General features: G+C 42.0%; 1 long non-coding RNA gene across 3 annotated transcripts in view; it reads right to left on the reverse strand.

Moving 5' to 3' along the window:
* LOC140477232 (uncharacterized) overlaps nt 1-21813 on the reverse strand; it is a 229308-nt gene that overhangs the window by 126830 nt on the left and 80665 nt on the right. For all 3 annotated transcript variants that reach the window (XR_011960684.1, XR_011960683.1, XR_011960682.1), the window contains exon 2: nt 18601-18683. This is a non-coding gene — a long non-coding RNA (uncharacterized lncRNA). The remainder of the gene's footprint in view (nt 1-18600; nt 18684-21813) is intronic.

Here is a 21813-nt window from a genome sequence, read left to right on the forward strand (position 1 = left end):
TGGAAAGGGACAGTTATCTCAGTTTGTAAAACAATTCAAGGCGGCTTTTAAAGGGTGCTAATTCAAACTTTTTAGACATTTTTAGACATTCACTAAAACCCCTCAGAATTTCCTGCAAATTTGAAAGTTTATCTCCCATTTGTCTCTGTTCTGTTTGAACAATTTCATCTGCAGATTCCTGAACAGCCAGGTAGAATGTAACAAGGGGCCAGATCAATGTGGGAAGAAGCTTGAGGCAACAGCTCGTGGGTGAGGTGTGTGTGTGTGTGTGCGTGTGTGTGTGTTTTGTGCGTGTGTGTGTTTTGTAGTGTGTGTTGTAGTGTGTGTGTGTATGTGTGCATTTTGTGCATGTGTGTGTTTTGTGTGTGTGTGTGTGTTGTGTGTGTCTGACCTTACACCTGAACAGTGGATCTGGACACTTATTCAAGATGTAGGATGCCCTAACTGGACAGAAGCAAGCTGGCAACTCAAGCAGGCAGGAGTTGTCTGTGGGACATGCAAAGCAAAAGCAAGGGTCAGCCGTGATGGAGCCTGCTGTAACCGTGCGGAAGACATCAGTGGGCAGTATTATAAACATGTTAGTGAAATACCAGAGAGAAGACAAACTATCCTCAGCATGTCTCAGAAACATACAGAAGAGGCCCTTTGGCCCATTGAGTCTGTACTGCCAAAAACAGACTAAACCTACTCTGTACCCACTTACCAGCACTTAAAGGCCCAGAGCCTTTTATGTTACTACCCTTCAAGGTATCATCCAAGCACCTTTTAAAATGTTGTGAGATTTCCCACCCCAACTTTCACTTAGAGGGTGGCGGATGTGTACAATGCATTAATGGGTTGGTGGGGTGTGCGAGAGAAAGGGTAAACTTTTTCCTCAAGTCCCGCCTAAACCTCCTCCCTTGTTACTGACACTTCACCCAAGAGAAACAGCTGTGTTCTATCCACCTTGAAGGAGTCTCTCAATCTTGTACAACCTTATCAGGTGCCCCCCCCCTCCTCAACTTTTCTGCTCTGACGAAAACAATCAGAGCTTATCCAATCTCTCTTCACAACTGAAACACTCCATTCCCCTCAATATCCCGGTGATCTCCTCCTCGTGTCTTTCCGATAGTGCAGAGACCAGAAGTGCGCACACTACTCTAACTGCAGCCTCACTATACAGCTCCAACATAACCTCCCTGCTCTTATAAATCTGTGCTACAACTCTTGAACCACCCATTAATCTATTCTGCCACTAACAGGAATCTGTGGAGAAGTACTAAAAGATCCCTCTTTTCCTCTGAGCTTCCTAGTGTCAAGCCATTCATTGAACGCCCCTTTATCTTGCTCCTTCTTCAAAAGACTTGGAACACTGGAGGACACCCCTCAGATGATGAAAATTTTCTATCGTATCTGCCATTTGTTCTCAAATGCCCCAGCAATCGAAAAGCTCTCTTACAATAGCAGGAAATTGTGGGGCCTCAAAATCCCAGCGTTAAATAAAGGTGCAACAGCCGGGGCAGGGCTTTAGGCCGGAAGTGGGCGTTCCTTGGTGTAAGTGTGGGGAAACTAATTGCTGTGGGATGGCTACCCAGGGAGAAGATGGGGAGGAAAGGAATCCAGTATGCAAACCACAATTGCTCATTATCAACAGAAAAAGGACCAGGTCTGACAAATAATGGGACTAATGCATTTATTGGCATTTTTTAATAACATTATAGCATGAACAACTCAGTGCTACTGAAGTAATATCTCCACTGAGCTAGTGACCACATAACAGGAAGCAGGGAACATGTTTTGATGTTTTCACTAAAACAGAAGGGTGGGGACATTTTGCAGAACTACCCGGTGACTCTTTATTTATTGTTATTCGAAACAAAGGTAAGCAATGTGTTGCATTATTCCTAAGATATTACAGTAAAATTGGCCCTATGAGAACCACAATTCACCAGGTAGTGTGAGAGGCGGCACAGTGGCTTAGGGGTTAGCACTGTTGCCTCACATTGCCAGGGGCCCAGAGTTAAATTCCAGCCTCAGGAATGGTCTGTGTGGAGTTTGCACATTCTCCCAGTGTCTGCGTGGGTTACCTCCAGGTGCTCCGGTTTCCTCCCACAATCCAAAGATGTGCACGTTAGATGAATTGGCCATGCTAAATTGCCCGTAGTGTTCAGGGATGTGTGGGTTAGGTGCAGAAGTCAGGGGCAAATGTAGAGTAAAAGGTTAGGGGAATGGATCTGGATGGGTTGCTCTTCGGTGGGTTGGTGTGGACTTGTTGGGCCGAAGGGCCTGTTTCCACACTGTAGGGATTCTTTGATTCTAAGATCGCTATGATCCCTCTCCATTATTTCACAGAACAACCTTTCAAACAAAATCTCATAGCATTGTTAAACAGTTTGTATTACTTTCTCCCTACCTGGAACTCAAGGTCTATTCACATTGGTACAAAAATCATTTCTCAGCATTTGAGGGTTTAATGTTACAGATGCCCACTTTCAGTTGGATGAAGCCACTCAGAGTATCCCATTACATACCCAAACTTCAGTGAGGTGTAGTGGTATTATCACCGGTCTTGTCATCCAGGCCCCGCAGCTTCAAATCCCATAACTGCTAGAACTTAGATTTGGCCAATAAAAATCTAGAATTAAAACCCAGTCTGTAAATCCATGATCAATTGTCGTTAAAAAAAAAATCAATCACGAAATGGTTCGCCATCGTTCTTTCGGGATTCCTTTACTTGGCCTGGCCTGCATGTGACTTCAGACTTCACAGCAACGTGGACGACACTTAGCTGTTCCAATACAGCAGTCAGTTCAAGGGAAATTAGGGATTACAGAAATGCCTAGCCTACAAGTGATGCCCATATCCCCTGAAGGAGTAAATAAGGAAACATTACTTTTCTGCCTACATGCTGAAGAAAACCCCGGTTGGGACAATGAAAGAGAATGCTCTCCTCAGCAGTGAGAATGTACGAAGAGTGCAGAAGGTTTGATCAAGTACCACAACATAACAAAACGTTCAACCTCACCCTTTTGCTAAAATGGTGTCTAGTCTTGGTGAAAGAAAGAGGAAGATCTCCCTCCATCAAGCAGCAAGAAGGCCTGACAACTTTTCTTGCACTCCTCTTACACACCACCCCCACCACCACCTCCCACCCCCCCCCACGTCAATCTTTCTCCTTAAGTTCTTCTCCTCTGTCTTCCCTTTCTACATTCCCCAACCCCACTAGTTGATCTGATTTATCCTCTAATCCTATCTAACCCAAACATGGTGCTCAGGTCTCCCTCCCCAGATATGAGGACAAAAAAACTGTCATATGTCAATTCCATATCGTACCAAGGAATCACAGAAGTGCAGGGAAATTCCATGAAAGAACAAACTTCCAGGCTTTGTATCTTAATGCACAAGACATTTGAAAGAAGGTATCTCGGACTGATGGTGCAATCGATGTAAGTATGATCTCAAAGCCATTGCAGAAAGATTGAAGGAGATTGAAACTGGGAACTTAACATTCAGGGATATTTGAACTTTTAAAGAGACAGGAGGCTGGAAAAGGTGATGGGGTAGCACCTCTAATAAGAAATGAAACTAGGACAGTTGACAGAAATGATCTAGACTCTGATAATGTCGAATCCATTTGGAAGGTGTAAAAGAAACAGCAAGAGAAAGATGACATTGGTTGGAGTGATGCACAGACTCCCAAACAGTAGCCACTCTGTGGGAAAAGCTGTAAATCGACAAACCTAAAAAGAATGGAGCAATATCTATGGGTAACTTTAATCTTCACGTTGATTGGGTTAATCAAATTGGAAGGGGTTGCTGTGATAACAAATTTATATGAATGCATTAGGGATCATTCCCTGGAGCAATGTGTCATGGAGTCAATCAAGAAACAAGCTATCTTGGAATACCTTGGATCTGGTAATGAGACAAATTTCACAAGTAACAGCAGAGTAAAAGATGCTATCGGAACTAGTGATCATAAAATGATTAGATTAGATTAGATTAGATTCCCTACAGTGTGAAAACAGGCTCTTTGGCCCAACCAGTCCACACCAACCCTCCGAAGAGCAACCCCCCCCAGACCCATTTCCCTCTGACTGATGCACCTAACACTATGGGCAATTTAGCGTGGCCAATTCACCTGACCTGCACATCTTTGGACTGTGGGAGGAAACCGGAGCACTCGGAGGAAACCCACGCTGACACGGAGAATGTGCAAACTCCACACAGACAGTTGCCCGAGGCTAGAATCAAACCTGATAGAATCTATGATTAGGTTAGAAAGTGAGAATCTTGGGTTGAAACAACTGTGTTTAACTTAAATAAAGGGAATTACAATTAAATGAGGATAGAGAACTAGGCAGATAGATTGACACAAATGACAGTAAGCAAGCAGTGACAGACATTTAAGAAGGTAATTCATGACTCTGAATGAAAATACACCCAGTAAGGAGGATAGATTCTAAGAAAGGGATAAACTGACCGCAGCTAACCAAGGAAGGTAGAGACAGTAATTTATTAATTACTGACTTATTTATTAGAGATTTTCAAGGAAGTCTCATCCAGAGTGGATAGAAGGGAACCAGTAGATGTGTTGTATTTTATCTTCCAGAAGACATTCAACAAGATACCTCATAAAAGGCTAAGTCATAAGAGTACACAATGTTGGAAGTCGTATAATGGCATCGATAGTGAACTGACTAGTGGGCAGGAAATAGCAAGTGGATATAAGGGTTTCTTTTTCAGGTTGGTGACCCATGACCAGTAGGTTTCATAGAGATCAATACTGTAACTGGTTACAATATATGTTATTGATTTGGAAGGAAAGAAACTAATGTACTGTAGCCAAATCTGCAGGTGACAAAAATAGGCAGGCTATGAGAGGGAAACAAACAGAGAGATATTGAAAGGTTAAGTAAGTGGGCAAGAAGTTGGCAATAGAGTATAATGTGGAAAAATGTGCAGCTGTTCATTTTGGAAGGGAGAACAAAAACACACAGTATTATTTAAATGGAAAAGAACTGCACACATTTGGGCATGAAACACAGAGAGCTAACACACAAGAGCAGCAGGTAATCAGGAAGGCTAAAATGTTGACCCTTTTTTCCAGAGGGTTGGAGTATAACAGTAGTGAAGCCTTACTGCAACTATGCAAGGTGCTGGGGAGACCACATTTGGAGTACTGAGAGTGGTTTCGGTCCCCTTATTTAAGAGGACGCAGTTTAGAGAGGGTTCACTCGGATAATGCCTAGTGTGGAGGGATTGTCTTATGGGCAATGACTAAAAAGGAAAAGGAGCAAAAGCTAAACTTTTCTGACCAAGTTTAGAAGGATTTCACTTTAGAGAGGTGATCTCATTGAAGCATATAGGATTCTTAAGGGGCTTGAGAGATTGTTTTCCCTCATGGGAGAGTCGCAGAATAAAGTGATATTGATTTAAGGCTGAGATGAGAAGGAATTTCTTCTCTTGGAGGGTTGAGTGCCTTTGGAATTCATTGCCACAGATTGGTTTGAATACCGAGTTCTTGTGTACATTTAGGACTGAGATAGATTCCTGATCAGTAATGGAATCAAGGGTCATGGGAAAATGCAGGAAAGGAGATGTGAGGAATGTCTGATTGACCACGATCCTATTGAATGGTGTAACAGGCTCGATAGGCCTACTCCTGCTCCTATTTCTTATAGCCTTATGGTCATATATTAAAGTTTCAGTATGCAGTGTTAAGTCTTTTAAACTAAAGACTTGCGATCATCTGAACCTGCAGTACCTATTCTTCCTGCAGGTGGCACTGTTTTATACTGGGTACATGATTGCATCATTTGACCTCCTAATCACTTCAAAAGGCTTTGATTCTGTCTCACTGCACCCTTCCAAAGCTCCACTTGTATAATTTTTATTGTCATAGTAAACTCAATTTCTAATCATCAAAATAAGATCTTTAAGTAAACTCATTCAAGCATACACAACGTCGTTAAGCTTATCTTTCAAGTTTTTTGTTGTCTTCATTTGAATATAAACTGGGTTTGGCCACAAACCAATTGCTAAGAACTATGATTGAGAGTTGAACTGGGATTGTACAGCCCGCTGCCTAATCTCTCAAGGTGCATCAAATATAAAAGCGTGAGACTGTTTTTTTGGAGAAATGAGGGGAATTCTTTTGATTATACATACTCCCTGCGTTATCTACGAACGTCAGAAAAGCGCACTAACCTGATAGTTAGGAAAGGAAGAAATCGGGGGGGAAAAAAGGAAAGACAGGCAGACAGACAGATTGCACATTAATGTCATGATGTGGAGATGCTGGTGTTGGACTGGGGTGGACAAAGTTAAAAATCACACATCATCAGGTTTGTTCATGTCAGTCAGTTGTGGAGGTGGCAGAAACGGGAGGCGTTTCTGAGAAGGGAAAAGGGTGGGGAGAGTGATAGATGTGAGAGGATTGAGGGAAGCGTACATATTTAAAAGGACATAACAGGGAGAAAGCCAGTGAAGGCCTGGTATTCCTCACAATCCCTAAGTATATCTTTTAGTGGTCCCTTTCACTATAAAAGGGGGAGAAGCAAGTTAAAGGGACAGTAGCAGGAAAGGATTAAAGCAGCACACAAGCAGAAGACAGGCAGAGTGCAGCAGTAACACAAAGATGTCAGAAACAGGAGTGTGCCCATGGTGTCTGACCATACGCAATACTCCAGGAGAGCAGCTAATAATATTCACCAGTCTGGATAAAAACAACACACCCTGAGATACATGCAGGAGCTGTGGTATGCATCTCAGTGTGATGTGCTGTCATATCCTCTAACTTGCTCAACACAATGCTCCTGCATCAGATGTAGCATTTACCTTCAAGAAAGTGTTTGAATGGATATGGGCCGGGTGCTGGCAGGTGGGACTAGATTGGGTTGGGATATCTGGTTGGCATGGATGGGTTGGACCGAAGGGTCTGTTTCCATGGTGTACATCTCTATGACTCTATAAAGACACAGAAAAACAGTGTGGCCACAGGGTGCTAGAAGCCACTAGAAAAGACAGCTAAGAGACAGAAAGTCACAAAACATTGGTGAAGCATTGAGCCCATGTTAGGGTGGGATGGAGGGTTCATCAACAAAACAAAAAATGCAGTAACCGAAATATCAAAACATTGTAAAGTCCTTACATAGGAAATAATTGGTTAGCACCACAGTAGTATTCAACTGTAATTTAGTTGTCTCTGATTTACAATTGAGCAATATGGACCAATGAGATCACAATATGCTTTACACATAAGAGCCTGTGTGGAACCCATGTGACAAAACAAAGACAGTTCAATATTTAGGACACACAGAAAGGCATTAGGGTATACTCTCCCTCTGAAGGAGCAAGAGAAAGGGAGATAGTCTTTTTATTGAGCTCATAGAAATGCCAGTATTTACCTCCCTTTGATTTCTGATATCCTTCAGAGAAATACTCCTGAAATGCTGCAGTTACAACGGATCATTACTGAAGGCAAAATGAAAAGTGGAAGTATGCTGCTTTAAATTGGAAGTGGAAAAGTGCTACAATGGGAGATTCAAAACTCTGCAAACGAAGTCTGCCCATTTGGTTTCAATAATATTCGCTGCTTGAATTTGCAGCAATTTACCTGGTTTCACCTCTCCCACAGCTCTTCCCTGCAGACACAGAAAACATTTGGTTGCATTCGAGTTGCTTACCTTTGAAGGTAGCCCCAGCCACGTTTGGATCGCAATCACCAACATAGACCATTTCCGCCCCACATATGTGACCAATTATTTTGCTTTGCGCATTCCCTCAGCTTGTAAGCATATGTGTCTCCTTTTCAACACCCAGAATGAATATTTTTCTGGATTATCATAAGTTGCTTGACTCTCCCAACAGAAATGGAATTTCCTGAAGACACTCCGAGTGTCAAGAAGCAGAATCAAATTATTACAGCTATGAAAGAAATTCTACTCAACCAAAGTTGGGGTCAAGTGACAAACTATAACAGGAAAAGAGTCATACCAGCTTATTCCCCACCCAACTATTGTTCTATGCGACAGAAACCCCTTATGTTTGTCTCACCAGGTCTCCTCCTGATAGTCATCAGGGGAACTCCTGTTGTATAAAGCACTTATAGACACCCTTCACCATTCAACAACTCAACTCTTCTCAAATTTCTTCTCTGATAATAAAGTTTGGAAGGCAATCATGATGCACAGCTCCTCTGAGCAATGTCTGGCAGATGTCTGCTGTTCTGGAAACGGTTGGTTCTTGAGCCATGCCTAAATGCCAGGCAGTCAAGCACCCCCTTTCCTGACCTCCTGAGAGAAGGTGATGAGATTTGGTCTTACACAATGACTTCACAACTCCAAATGCACCTTGCCACATCAATCTGAGAGGGCCCAACAACTAGCTGCATAATGTAATGGCCTCCGTTAGAGCAAAGAGATAGTAAGCTGTGATTCGGAATGAATAGGACAGGATGTACTTCAACTGCAGCCCTCTTCTCCTCAACTACACAACTGCTATCAGTGTTTTGAGTTTGCGATCCCCTCTGAACAGGTAGCAACACTAAGGGTAGTGTCTGTGACACTTCCTGTCCCTCCACACTCAGTAAGAGGCAGGACGGGTATATGTGTATGTGTGAGCATGCAATTCCTCCTGGTGGTAATTTTCTATGCCTAGTCAGACTGTCTGGCCAACAGGCCTCCCAATAATACGCTTTGAAAGAAGTTTTGAAACAAAACAAGGAGGCAGCAGATTCAGCCACTTTTATGTGGCTTCCAGCAGCCAACTATGAACCAGCACTGGCAGAGAGACCCATGAGTAAGGATCGGGAAGTTCTGAGCTAAAAATAATCACTCCTGCACTGCGGTCAATCCAAATGCTACACAGCAATCTTTACAAATTCATCGTTTCCCCTTACTAAAAGGCCCTGTGCATTCAAACCTTTAAAGAGAAGCATTGTAAAGGTGAAGTGACACAATGGCTGATAGATTTCCACTTTGTGATTTTCTGCAATTCAGGCCAACATCTGTCCTTACATACACAAGTCAATCACTCCAGAAGGCATAAGAAGCCAGAGCAATGCTGATCACCCATTACTGGTAACTGTTTTGCATGGGAACATTTATAATTGAAACACAAATATCCAAGAGCCCCTCAAGCCACAGATTACCACTTGCAAGGCAACCATAGCAGCAATTTGGACATTACGCCAATGCTATAACGTTTAATTTAAAAGCATCAACAGTGCTCATACGGGGATGAAGTCCTCTGGCCGTGTGATGCAGGCTAGATGATAAAAACCTCATCCTCCACAACTAAAATCCTGGCATTGATCATTCACCTTCTGCTGCACCCTCTGAAGTTGGTGTTGGTTTCTGGTTTCTCAGCCCCAGTGTGCTCCTGGTTTCAATGCCTGCCTGAGTATGCACGTGGATCATAAATGCCATAATAGAGTTGATTGGCCAGTGGAGTGAAAGGACTCAAAATGGCCGAGTGAAGAGATCTAACACTTTTGAACCTGTGGTGGTACTCCAAAAAATAAGAAAGTGCTCCACTCCTGACCTCATTAAAGCCTTTATCCAAGCATGGACAAAAGAGCTGAACTCTTGAGGTGAGGGGAGAGACACGACCCTCACGTCAGGCAACATTTGACTGGGAATGGCCATCTGTAATGAGTGGAGTTTCTCTTGCAGCTGTACAAGACATTGATTAGGCCACTACTGGAATATCACGTGCAATTCTAGTCTCTCTGCTATAGGAAGGATATGGTAAACTTGAAAGGGTTCAAAAAAGATTTACAAGGATGCTGTCAGGGTTGGAGGGTTTGAGCTAGATGGAGAGGCTGAACAGACTGGGGTTATTTTCCCTGGAGCGTTGGAGGCTGAGAGATTACTGTAGAGGTTTATAAAATCATGAAGGGCATAGATAGGATAAATAGACATGGTCTTTTCCCTGGGGTGAAAGTGCGCAAAACTACAGGGCATAGGTTTAAGTGACAGTGGAAAGATTTAAAAGGGACTGGTGGGGCAATTTATTTCATGCAAAGGATGGTGCATGTATGGAATGGGTTGCCGGGGAAGTGGTGGAGGCTGGTACAACTACAACATTTACAGGGCATCTGGATGGATATATGAATAGTAAGGGTTTAAAGCAATATGGGCCAAATGCTGGCAAATGGGATTAGATTAATTCAGGATATCTGGTCAACATGGACAGGTTGGACCGAAAGGTCTGTTTCTGTGCTGTATCTCTCTATGAGTGGAGTGCCATAGGAATCAGTGTTGGGACCCCCATTATTTACAATATATACAGCAATAACTTGAATAAGGAAAGTGAACCTACTATTGCCAATCTGTGGATGACAAAAACATGTGGGAAGCCAACTGGAGTGAATGACAGAGTCTGCAGAGGGATACAGACAGGTTAAGCAAGTGGGCAAAAACTCGGCAGATGGAATATAATGTGGGAAAATGTGAAGTTATGGACTTTGGCAGAAATAATAGAGGAGCTAATTATTCTTTAAAAGGAGAATGATTGGAGAAAGTTAAAGCACAGATGGATTTGGGAGTCCTCATTCATGAATCACAAAAAGCTAGCAGCCAAGTTCAGTGGGTAATAGGGAAAGCAAATGGAATGTTGGCATTTATTTCAAAGGAGAGTGTAAAAGTAGTTTTGCTAAAACTATACAAGGCATTAGTCAGACCAGAGCTGGAATACTGTGACCGACTTTGAGTCCCTTATCCACGGAAAGCCTGACTGCCATTGGATGCAGTCCAGAGAAGGTTCACTCGGTTGATCGCGGGTGTGGAGAGACTGTCTCATGAGGAAAGGTTGGGAAGATTGGGCCTATATTAATTGGAATCTAGAAGAGCGAGAGGCAATTTTATTTGAAACGTATCAAAATTCTTAGGGAACTTGACAAGGAGGATTGCCCCTTGTAGGAGAGTCTAGGACCGGAGGGTGTCATCTCAAAGTAAGGGCCCAAACATTTAAGCCAGAGATGAGGAGGAATGTCTTCTCTCAGAGGATTATAAATCTGTGGAATTCTTTACCACAGACGCCTGGATCATTAAGTCTATCCAAGGCTGAGATTGAATTTTAATGCCAGTAAAAGTAATCAAGACTCTTGAGGAAACGGCAGGAAAGTGGAGATCAGGATTATTAGATTAGCCATTGTTGAATGGCACTGTGGACTCGATGGGCTGAATGGCCTACTTTTATTGAGGAGTTCTCACAAAACTGGGCAACATGTGGAAAACTCTCCACCAGTTAAAATTTTACTTAGCACAAAATTGGTGTCCAATCCTCTCAGTTCCTGGACATCTCTGGAGCTCCTCAGGGTCATGCCCTCAGCCCAACCATCTTTGTTGCTTCATCAAGGGCCTTCCCTCATGCAAGAAATAAAGTGAGGACATTTGCTGATGATTGCTCAAGTAGCGAGTACTGCTTGCAACTCCTCAAACATTGAAGCGACTTGTGTCCGATTCAGCAAGATCCAAACAACAGAGGCTTGGTTGTGTTGGTAGGCAGCAATTAATGTCTGCGGCACACTAGTGTAGAGCAATGGCCACCACCCTCCTGCATTGGTGTCCACATCAGTAGTTTATACCATCTATCAACAGCACCGCTCAGGCTTGTAACCTCTATCAACAAGCGAGGGAAGAAAATAGCTGTATGGGAACATCACCTTCAAGTTCTGCCCTAGCCTCACACTATCAAAATCCTGGAACTCCTTCCTTACCGGCAACGTGGGTGTCCCTATAAGAGATGGACAGCATTGGTTGAAGACGGCAGCTCACCACAACCACATCCAAGGCAATTTGGGATAAGCAAGGAATGCTAGCCTCGCCAGTGACAGGTCAATGGCAAAGTCTCTTCAAGACATTTTTGGGTCAGTGGAAGCAGTTAATGAATGTAAACCAGGTAGGGTCATGCACATTGCATTTTGACTTTCTACTGGTTGGCCAGTGTAAGGAGGCCAGACCAATTTTGCAACATTCTAAGCCCATCTGCTAAAAGATGTTTGAGAGCCTGGTGTGCCTGGGAGAGTTAACAAAAGGCTTGCTGCATGTCACTCAATTGGACTAACAAAAGAGTGTATACACCAATGAGCCCGTTCTGTACAATCCTTTATTCCAGTGGATCTAATTTGCCAGTAAAAGGACAATTCTGAAGATGGGGAACAGCTGGAAGACAGACCGGGAAGTGATGATAAACTCATCATATTCAATGCCCGGACAATATGGTGAAGGAAACATGGAAGCTAAAGTGAATCCTCAGATAGTCAGAACAGTAATCTAGGAGGCTCCAGAGGTTACACCAAGGATTTTTAATGCCACAGTCTGACCATGCTTGGAGCAAATTATTCAAGCCTGACCACTCATTGTGTCATAAAAGGAATAAATACAAACGTTGGAGAGAATGCTGATAAAAGCCACAAGACCATTTCCAAACATAAAGGGAAGTTATGACGAAATAATAAGCGTTGTTAAGGAGATACCATATGAAAACAGGCAGCAAAGTTAGAAAGCATCCTATATATAATAAATGCTTTGAGGTACTTCACAGGAAAAAGAAAGGAGATAGGTGAGGAGTGACTAGAAGCTTAAGCAAAGAGATTGGTTTGAAGTTTCAATTGAAAGGCCAAAGAGGCCACTAAGTCATTAGAGGGAAATCCAGAATGCAGGATCCAGGCCATTGGCATTGGTGAGACAATATCTAGAGCAATGTGTGCAATTTTGATCACATTAGTTAAGAAGGGATAGCTTTGTCTTGGAAGCAGTTTGGTGAAGGTTCGTGACGTTTGGGAGGATGGCTAATAAGAGTGTAGAATTTAGGAGCTGCTTTCAAATAAAAACAAACCACTACAGATACTAGACATCTCAAATGAAGGCAGAAGGAAGTGCTGGAGAAACTCAGCAGGTCTGGCAGCAATTGTGGAGAGAGAAAAATAGAGTTGGAGTTGATTCCAAAGTTAGGAAGAAGAGTCACACTGGACCTGCAAAGTTAACGTAGTTTCCTTTTCTACAGATGCTGCCAGACCTGCTGAGTTTCTCCAGTACATCCCTTCATCATTTCAAGGTTGCATCACTTGGTGCTTTTGAGGAAGAGCCACAAGGAAAGCAGCCAAAGTAATTGCAGAGATGACAAAAGATTCCAGTGGCAAACAGCTGGGTTGGGTCAAGGGCAGGTCATGTGATGCAGTTGGACATGTGGCTGTGAGGAGGTAGACCAAAATGAAAAAAGCATTCAGCCCTTCGCCAACACGCTCCCACCCGAGATGGCGGCTAGTGAGGGACAAGGAATCCTAGGTGAGGGTGTCACAGGAGCTGAAGTTAACAATTGGCTTTGGCCTTCCTCATGGTAAGCTAGAGGTAGATGCAAATTGTCTCAGTTCGGGCGTCAGAGAAACAATCTGATGGCAAAGAAGCTAGGCAGGGAGATGGTAGACAGGAACAACTGGCTTCGTTACAGTACATTTATAAAATATTAACAGGTATAGCTAAGATAAATTTCCACATCTCTTTGAAAAGTTATAAAACATTGCCTGCTTCTCAGGGGTTACCATCTCCCTGATGGTTAATATTGTTCACAGACAAGAAACACAACCTTCCTAACAAGTTGGTGACTAAAAAGGTGACCGCTACCACTTTGGAACTAAGCTCATCCTACATGATGGCACATCCTACATCCTACAATTTGCCAGAGGTACAGACCATCCTGCAGAGAGCTAACACTGTCACTTGGCCAAGGTCAGGAAATTACCAAGGTGCCAGGAGTGACTGGCAGGTATAAAAATCTAGCTTCTTGTCACTTGTTATTTAAGATGAGTGCACCCTTAACTAATCAGCCTCATATCTGTGCTCCTGACTGCAACAAGATATAATTACTGAAATAATTTCTGACTACAAATCACTAAACGGAGCAGCTTCAACTCCGGAAGCTTTCCATCATCAAACAGCATATAACAGCAGTCTCGACTTATAATGGAGTCAATGAGAAACAATTATCCAGATTTGTGTCAATGAGTATATGAGTGTCCATGTTAATTCATTTGCAAACAAGATAACAGTGACTAAATGATGTCCTTCGATAGGGTTATTCCAATCAAAGACATCAACCACTGAGTACCTGCCCAATCAACTGCAATTAAGCTTGTTTGAAAATGTCAATAGCGAGATACAACATTTTTCTTCATGACGCAAACACAAGCTATGCATCCCACAAAATGCATTTAGTGAGAGTTCAGAGTTCACGGTCTCATTTTGCAGAAGGATTTTGTGTTTTAATGACATACAGTACTTGAAATAGACAGAATCTAAAAGTACTTCTGCCTGGGCAGCCTGTATCCCTTCTCCTCCTCATTTAACCTTCCATCCTTCCGACCAGCACTGCTATTCTGCTGAAACCATTCACATAGCCTCCTGTGCGTACTTTTGTTTCTTCATTCAGCTGATTACCATCTCCTTTGCTTTGTATCATCATCCCCATGTTGTTTAATGCACTTCATCACAGATCACTGTCTTTTATCCTTTCCCTAGCCCCATCTTTCCTTGGTCCAGTACCTGTTCAAAACCTGTCCCGACTCAAACATCTACCAGCTCCAACTAAAGATCACTAAGCTAAAAGGTTATCTCTGCTTCTCTTTCCACATAAGAAATATGGTCTGCAGAAAATGGCCAGCATTTTTCACTTATCGACTTTTGATAGCAAGCTGCCCAATTGAAACAGGCTCTGGTAACAGAGCATTAAACTGGGCTACAGTTACAACGTCGAAAAGATATTTAGATGAGTACATGAATAAGTAGTGTTTGAGGGGATATGGTTTGAGAGTGTGTTGTCTCTCAATTCTGATCTCCAGCATCTGCCGTCCTCACTGTCTCCTTTGAGGGGATATGGGTCAAACACAGGCAGGTGGATCTAGTTTAGTTTGGGATTATGGTCTGCGTGGACTGTTGGACTGAAGGGTCTGTTTCCATGTTGTAAGACTCTACTAGCCACCGACCTGCAGTGCTGAAAGCTTTTCATGCCTGGATATTGAGAAATGTGGCTGTAAAGCTGCCAGAGATTAAATAACCCACAAACGCAGAATTCATAACCTTGTAATAAAACCTGAAAACACACAGCAAGACAGGCAGCATCTGCACAGTAACAAAACACACACACACACACTCTTCGCTGGGCTCATCAGTCAACCTACTTATTCCAAGAATCTAACCTGTCTTCCCCTCCCTCCTGTATCTCATCTCCATCATTCAAAGGCAGAGGCTGAGTATTTAACATCAATGGTCACAAGCCCCAGATCTCGTTCAAGGGAAATGGCTCTTGCTGTAAAGAGCAGCACCACCCCTCTCCCTCTCTCTCAGTGACTGTTGCTAAATCAGACTGCTCATTGGAACAAGCAGACATTTCCTCCAATTAAATACTGTGAAGGCTGAAGTCATTGCCTTTGGTTTCTATTCCAAACTCTGCTCCCTAGCAACCAGCTAGCGATTAAGCTGCACTATTCACAAACTTGGTGTCATCATTGATTCTGAAATAAGCAGCTAAACTTGTAGTCATGCCATTATTAAGATACATATTGCCATCATTGCAACAATGTCCAATTTCATCCACTCACCTGCTGTTGGAAACCCTGATTTATGCCTTTGTTATCTCACGGCGAGACTATCCCAGCACGTTCTTGGCTGGTCTCCCACATTCTGTCCTTTGGAAACTTGAGCTCTTCCAACACCCTGTTGCCCATGCTGTAACTCACAGCCAGTCCCATTCCTCTGTCATGCCTACATTGGCTCCTGGTCAAGCAACATCTTGACTTTGCACTTCTCAAATTCCTCCATCACGCCCGACCTCTAATCTCCTCCAGCCCCAAAACCCTCCAAACAAACTGTCCTCCTCTCATTCCCACATCTTATGGAATTAAACCTCATGCAGCCTGGACTTCAGCTGCCTTGGCCCAAAGCTCGAGAATTCCTTCCAGACAGCTCTCCCTCTCTACCTCACTCCACTTCCCCCCCAACTCAGATACTCTTTGACAGGTTGGTTATTTGACAGAATCTCTCCCTATGTGGCTTGGTGTTCTCTTTTGATTTGTAATACTTCTGTAAAAAACCAGGACACACTATTATATTAAAGGCATTATATAAATGTAAGTTGTTATTGCCATTGTCTCTGGGGTTTGAAAGGGTGGGAGGCTAACTTGGTGAAAGATCATTGAGCCTTCATCTTGCAACCATCAGATTAATACATTTTGGTCACAGGCACGAAACGTACTTTTCTGATAAATGAGTTTGGTTAAAACTAGCCCGGATTTAATGTGTAACCTGAATGGCACCTGATGAATGATTGTTTCTTTTGGGGGTCTGATCTTCAAACGCTAGCATCAATGGGTCATTAAATCGGTGACTGGTTAATAGGAATGAACTCAGGCTACTACAACTGCCTGACTAATGGTTAACAAGGATGGAGTAGAAATATGGCCACTAGAATGAACAGGAGCTTTGGCCTGGGAAATAAACTCAATTCCTTTATATAAAACATGGAAAACTTCTGTGCAAGATTTGCCATTGGATAACAGAACATCTAACTTTAGTCAGCCACTGTCAGCCATGACCAGAGAGAAATTTTACCACTGGGCCCGGAAACTGAGGATTCAAGTCTCACTGCAGAGCGCTCTAGATTAACATATTAGCCAACACAACTTATGTTAAATTGCTGCACAAATCACGTTAACAGACTCTGAACAATTTGTTCAAGTTACATGAGCACATTAACCAGTTTTAACTGTCGAAGAGATCAATTCTCTGGTCTTTTTCAGTTCCTCTCCTGCAACTGTGTTGGGAAAGCTCCAGCCCAACTCTCCTCGGATTTCAAGATGACCTAGGTCTTTCAGCCAAGATGAGAAACCAAGGTCCTGACTGCACCCTTTGGTGCATGTAAACTACTCCCAGACACTATTTCAAAATGACAGCAGGGGAGTTCTTGGGTATCGAACAACATTTAACTGTCCACCAGAAATTAATTCCTGATGTTTACAGGTTAGCGCAGAGGTGGGGAACCTTTTCATGTTGGATGGATGCATTATGTTAGTTGTAGTCTAATAAGACCGCATCCAAGAAACTTCAATTATATATTCTTCAGTCTGTGAGGATTATTTTGTTGAATTTTCTTTGACTCTCTGGTATTTTAAATACATTCATTTTAAGATTAAAATAAAAACAATAAAGGACGAAAAAAAAACATATCAATAAAAAATAAAAGATTTGTTCTGCAAAATTTGGATTCATTCAAAAGGCGACAACAATGGCCTAGAAGACCGCAGGTCCCCCACCCCAGGTTAGTGTATGCAGGAGCTTGCTGGGTGTAAACTGGTTGCATGTTTCCAGTAGCTACAATTCAAACATACTTCTGCCAGCTGTCAAATGCCTAGGGCACTCTGATGTCATGAAGATACTGTTTAGACACAAGCCTTTTTCTTTCATGTCAGCTTCCAGTTGCTGTGGGATTTACAGTAAAGCTCCATTTTAGTCGAAATCTAATTATTGTTTGTACACTTGTTCGAACAACTTCCTTCAGAAATGCTTATACTAGCATTTTTGGAACAGAAATCCTTGTGAACGAAGATTTAATTTAAAACAGCTTTTAAATCTGAGAACTGCGTTAACACCTCTAAGTGTATGATGTGCCAGTCAAAAGCAATTGGTTATAATACAATTTCCACCCTCAGTCTGTGCAAAGTTGTAGAGTTAGACGGGAAACAGACCCTTCAGTCCAACTCGTCCATGCCAACCAGATATTCGATATAAATCTAGTCCCATTTGCCAACATTTGGCTCTTATCCCTCCTATTCAGGATTTTATCCCATATCCCTTCCTATTCAAATAGTGTAAGGCCAGAGACTATTAGGCCACCACAGCTGATGAAAAGGCTGGGAAGGAGAAAATAACTCAGCCAGCTCTCCAGGTGACACAGACATTATTTAAAACATGGGCCTGTAATGGGCTGCTCAGTATTTTAAAAAATGTCCCTGAGCTTGCCCTTTGATTTTTTTTAGATCATTTCAAAGCTATAATCTCCAGTCACCAATTCACTGGCCAGTGGAAATGGGTATTTCCTTTATACATCAAAATCTCTCGTTAATTCTGAAAATCCTGACCAATTCTCCTCTTAACATGTTCCATTACGAGTGAGGAGAACTCAGTTTTCCCTCGCTGCTCCTCATACCAATAATGGCATACACAGTCACTAAAGTAATTCGGTGCACCATGCCTATACAGGCTCTGTGAAAGGGCTGTCCAAATTATCTGATTCCTGCAGCCTTTCCTCATAGCTTGGCAAAACTTTCCTTTAAATATTTACTCTGTTCCCTTTGAATGTCAGCATTGAATCTGCTTCAAGCGCCTTTCACAGTGGCATTTCAAATTGCAGCAACTCACCATGTAAAATATTAGCCCCCCCCATCTCAATTCTTTTTGTTTTTTGCCAATGACTTCAGTCTGGGTCCCCTATTGTCACTGGAAACAAATTCTTCTTTTCTATGTACAGTATTAAATACCTCTATAAATCAACCATTAACTTTCTCAATATACATGTCTATATACACACACTATCATAGTTAAGTCGCTTGCTGATACTCACCGTCAAGATTCATACACTAAGAATGGCCATTGTTGAGACGTCAGTGTGATTCTGGTGCCCATGGAAATACAGGGAATCAAAGCCTTCATAAGAAACAAAAAAAAGGAGAACAATTGGTGATCGAAAAAAAGAAGCGTGATAGATTAAACGCCTAACCTTGCTGCACAGCAGCAGTGCTTTAATTAACACACAGAGGCACAGTATTAAACACTCCATCTTTGGTTCCATTCTCTACAAGACTCATCTTAGGTTGGTGCAAGAACAGAAAAAGAGAAGCTGACTGAACTATTATGTGTACGTTGACCATGTACAATGCTGGAGGCAGGCTACCAGGTCCATCCTATCGGTCAATACAGGTTTGCAAAAACAAAAAGGGTAAAAAGACAATTGAGAATTTAAAGAAAAGGTTTGAAGAATCAAAGCCACCTTTTTCATTTGTTATGCCTTGGATTTGTCATTTGTGGCAGCTTTCTGTCAGAAATACTCAACATCCAACAAAATCTACAATTATGTATTGCCAACTACGAAACATTCCAGTCAAACAGAGAGACCCAAGGGATTCAGGTATATAATTCTTTCAAGTTTGTGGTTGAAGTTGTGCAGGATGCTGGTGAGGTCTATTCGGGAGTACTGTTTCCAGTTCTGGTTTCCCTGTTAGAGAGAGGATTTTATTAAGCTGGAATGGGTTCAGAAGCAATTTGCCAGAATGTTACCAGGAATGGAGGGTTTGAGAGGCTAGATAGGCTAGGACATTTTTCACTGGAGGGTGGGAGGTTGAGAGTGACTTTACGGGTTTATAAAATCATGGCAGGTATGGATAAAGTAAATGGCAAGTGTCTTTTCTCTCGGGTGGAGGATTTCAAGACCAGATGGCACAGTTTTAAGAGGAGAGAGATTTCAAAAAGACATAAAAGGCAAATGTTTTTACAGAGAGTGGTTTGCATGTGGAATGAACTTTGAGAAAGTGGTGGATGTGGGTACAATTACAACACTTAAAAGACATTTGGATGGATACATGAATAGGAAAGGTTTGGAGAGATATAGGCCAGGAGAAGGCAGGTAGGACTAATTTAGCTTGGGATTATGTTTAGCATGGACTGGTTGGACCAAAAAGAGTCTGTTTCTGTGCTGTATGACTCTAAGTAATTAAGAGAATCAACGTTCCTGAAGAAGGGCTTATGCTCAAAACATCGATTCTCCTGCTCCTTGGATGCTGCCTGACCTGCTGCGCTTTTCCAGCAACACATTTTTCAGCTCTGATCTCCAGCATCTGCAGTCCTCACTTTCTCTAAGTAATTAAGGGAGACTTGAAAGGGTTCAGAAAAGATTTATAATGATTTTGCCAGGATTGGAGGGTTTGAGCTAAGGGGAGAGGCTGAACAGGCTGGGGCCTTTTTCCCCTGGAGCATCAGAGGCTGAGAGGTGACCTTATGGAGGTTTATAAAATTATGAGGGGCATGGATAGGGTAAATAAACAAGGTCTTTTTCCCAGGGTGGGGGAGTCCAAAATTAGATAGCATAGATTTAGGGTGAAGATATAAAAAATGGACCTGAGGGGCAACCAGTTCATGCAGAGAGTGGCATGTGTGGAATAATCTACCAGAGGAAATGGTTGAAGGTGGTACAAATATAATATTGAAAAAGCATCTGGATAGGCATGTGAATAGGATGGGTTTAGAGGGATTTGGACCAAATGCTGGCAAATGGGACTAGATTAATTTAGGATGTCTGATCGGCATGGATGAGTTCGACTGAGAAGAGTCTGTTTCCATGCTGTATAACTCTATGACGCTATGAATATAAATGTTACTAATTGTTATAAATACTTTTTTTAATAATTCAGTAGCCATTTTGAAATTATGGATTCATTTTTGAAAAGTTCTTTATAAAAATATAAATTCCAAATATAGCAAGTAGAAAATTGCCGCAAAAAAAATCAAGTATACGTTATAGTGGTTAGTCATCCAAAGAATGGAAATAATCCTCTACATCATGTTGATATATAGATGGACAGGAACAAAATAAACTGAGCACAAGGACTCAATTCAGTAAAATCATGCCTGAATACGACAGGAGGCTGGAGGAGGTATCCTGCCATAGAAAATATTCCTTGTCTCACCAAATGGAAGTAGTATTTTGTTCACAGAAATCTCAAGATACGTCTGCAGACCTAACTTCGCTGGCAGCAAACCAAACACCAAGTACTGTTTAAAGGATTCACACAAGTTCATGCAGCCAGCAGACCTGCACTGAAAACTGTCTGCAACAAATGATACTAAAAAGGTCATACACATCGAATTGCTGGCAAGCATTCGACTCTTGATTTCCGTTTGTCTGGAACATTAGCACATAATCTCATTTATTCTCTTCTATGTGAAAAACAGCATTACACAAATGTCTCAGAATAATCAGAAAAAAACTCTTGTCATCTCTTCACCAATCTGCTTTTGATTCTTGTACGATGTTCGCTATCCACTAGATTCAGCCACATCAGTGATTGGATGTACAGATATGAATGGTCTATGCTAAAATACAGAGAGAAAATGCTGGAAATACTCAGCAGGTCAGATAGACCCTGCATTTTTTTTCTACTGTTTTCTGTTTCTATTTTAAATTTTGAGCATCTGCTGCATTCTGCTTTTTGCACTGAGTTGAATATTGGTCTCCAAATTTGAGATGATATAATCACCATCATTCTACAGAACATCATGACAGACCTATTAAAGACTTGACCATGCTCAGAAACATCAGTATTGAATAAGATTTTCTAAATAGCGGGTAAAGTCAAGTCTATCAAATTAATCACAAATAACATGCAACTTCACCAAGTGCTAAAACATGCTTGAGAGACTAAATGGCCAAAACTAATGTTCCTATGTTCAGATACAATAACAAAAAAAAGAGATGTACTTGCTTACACAGAGACAAACAAACACACACTGCTGATTAGGCTGACTGCGCATGCATACAATATTAAATCAATGATTAGAAATTAAAAAGAGAGGTTATACTTTGTTTAGTAGTTTGTGACTCAATAATTGGTTCATTAAAATAGTGCCACTTAATGGTCTTAACAACTATATTTCTAATAATTGCTGCTAACACGCACGCTCCTCAGTCTCAGCAAGTGCAGCCTGAAATAACAGCAATGTGAAATAAGTTTGATGGTGAACACTGGCCACAAAGACCAAATTCTTGCCTTTTGAACAAAGA

The sequence above is a fragment of the Chiloscyllium punctatum genome, chromosome 5, assembly GCF_047496795.1.
Source record: "Chiloscyllium punctatum isolate Juve2018m chromosome 5, sChiPun1.3, whole genome shotgun sequence".
Lineage (NCBI taxonomy): Eukaryota > Metazoa > Chordata > Chondrichthyes > Orectolobiformes > Hemiscylliidae > Chiloscyllium > Chiloscyllium punctatum.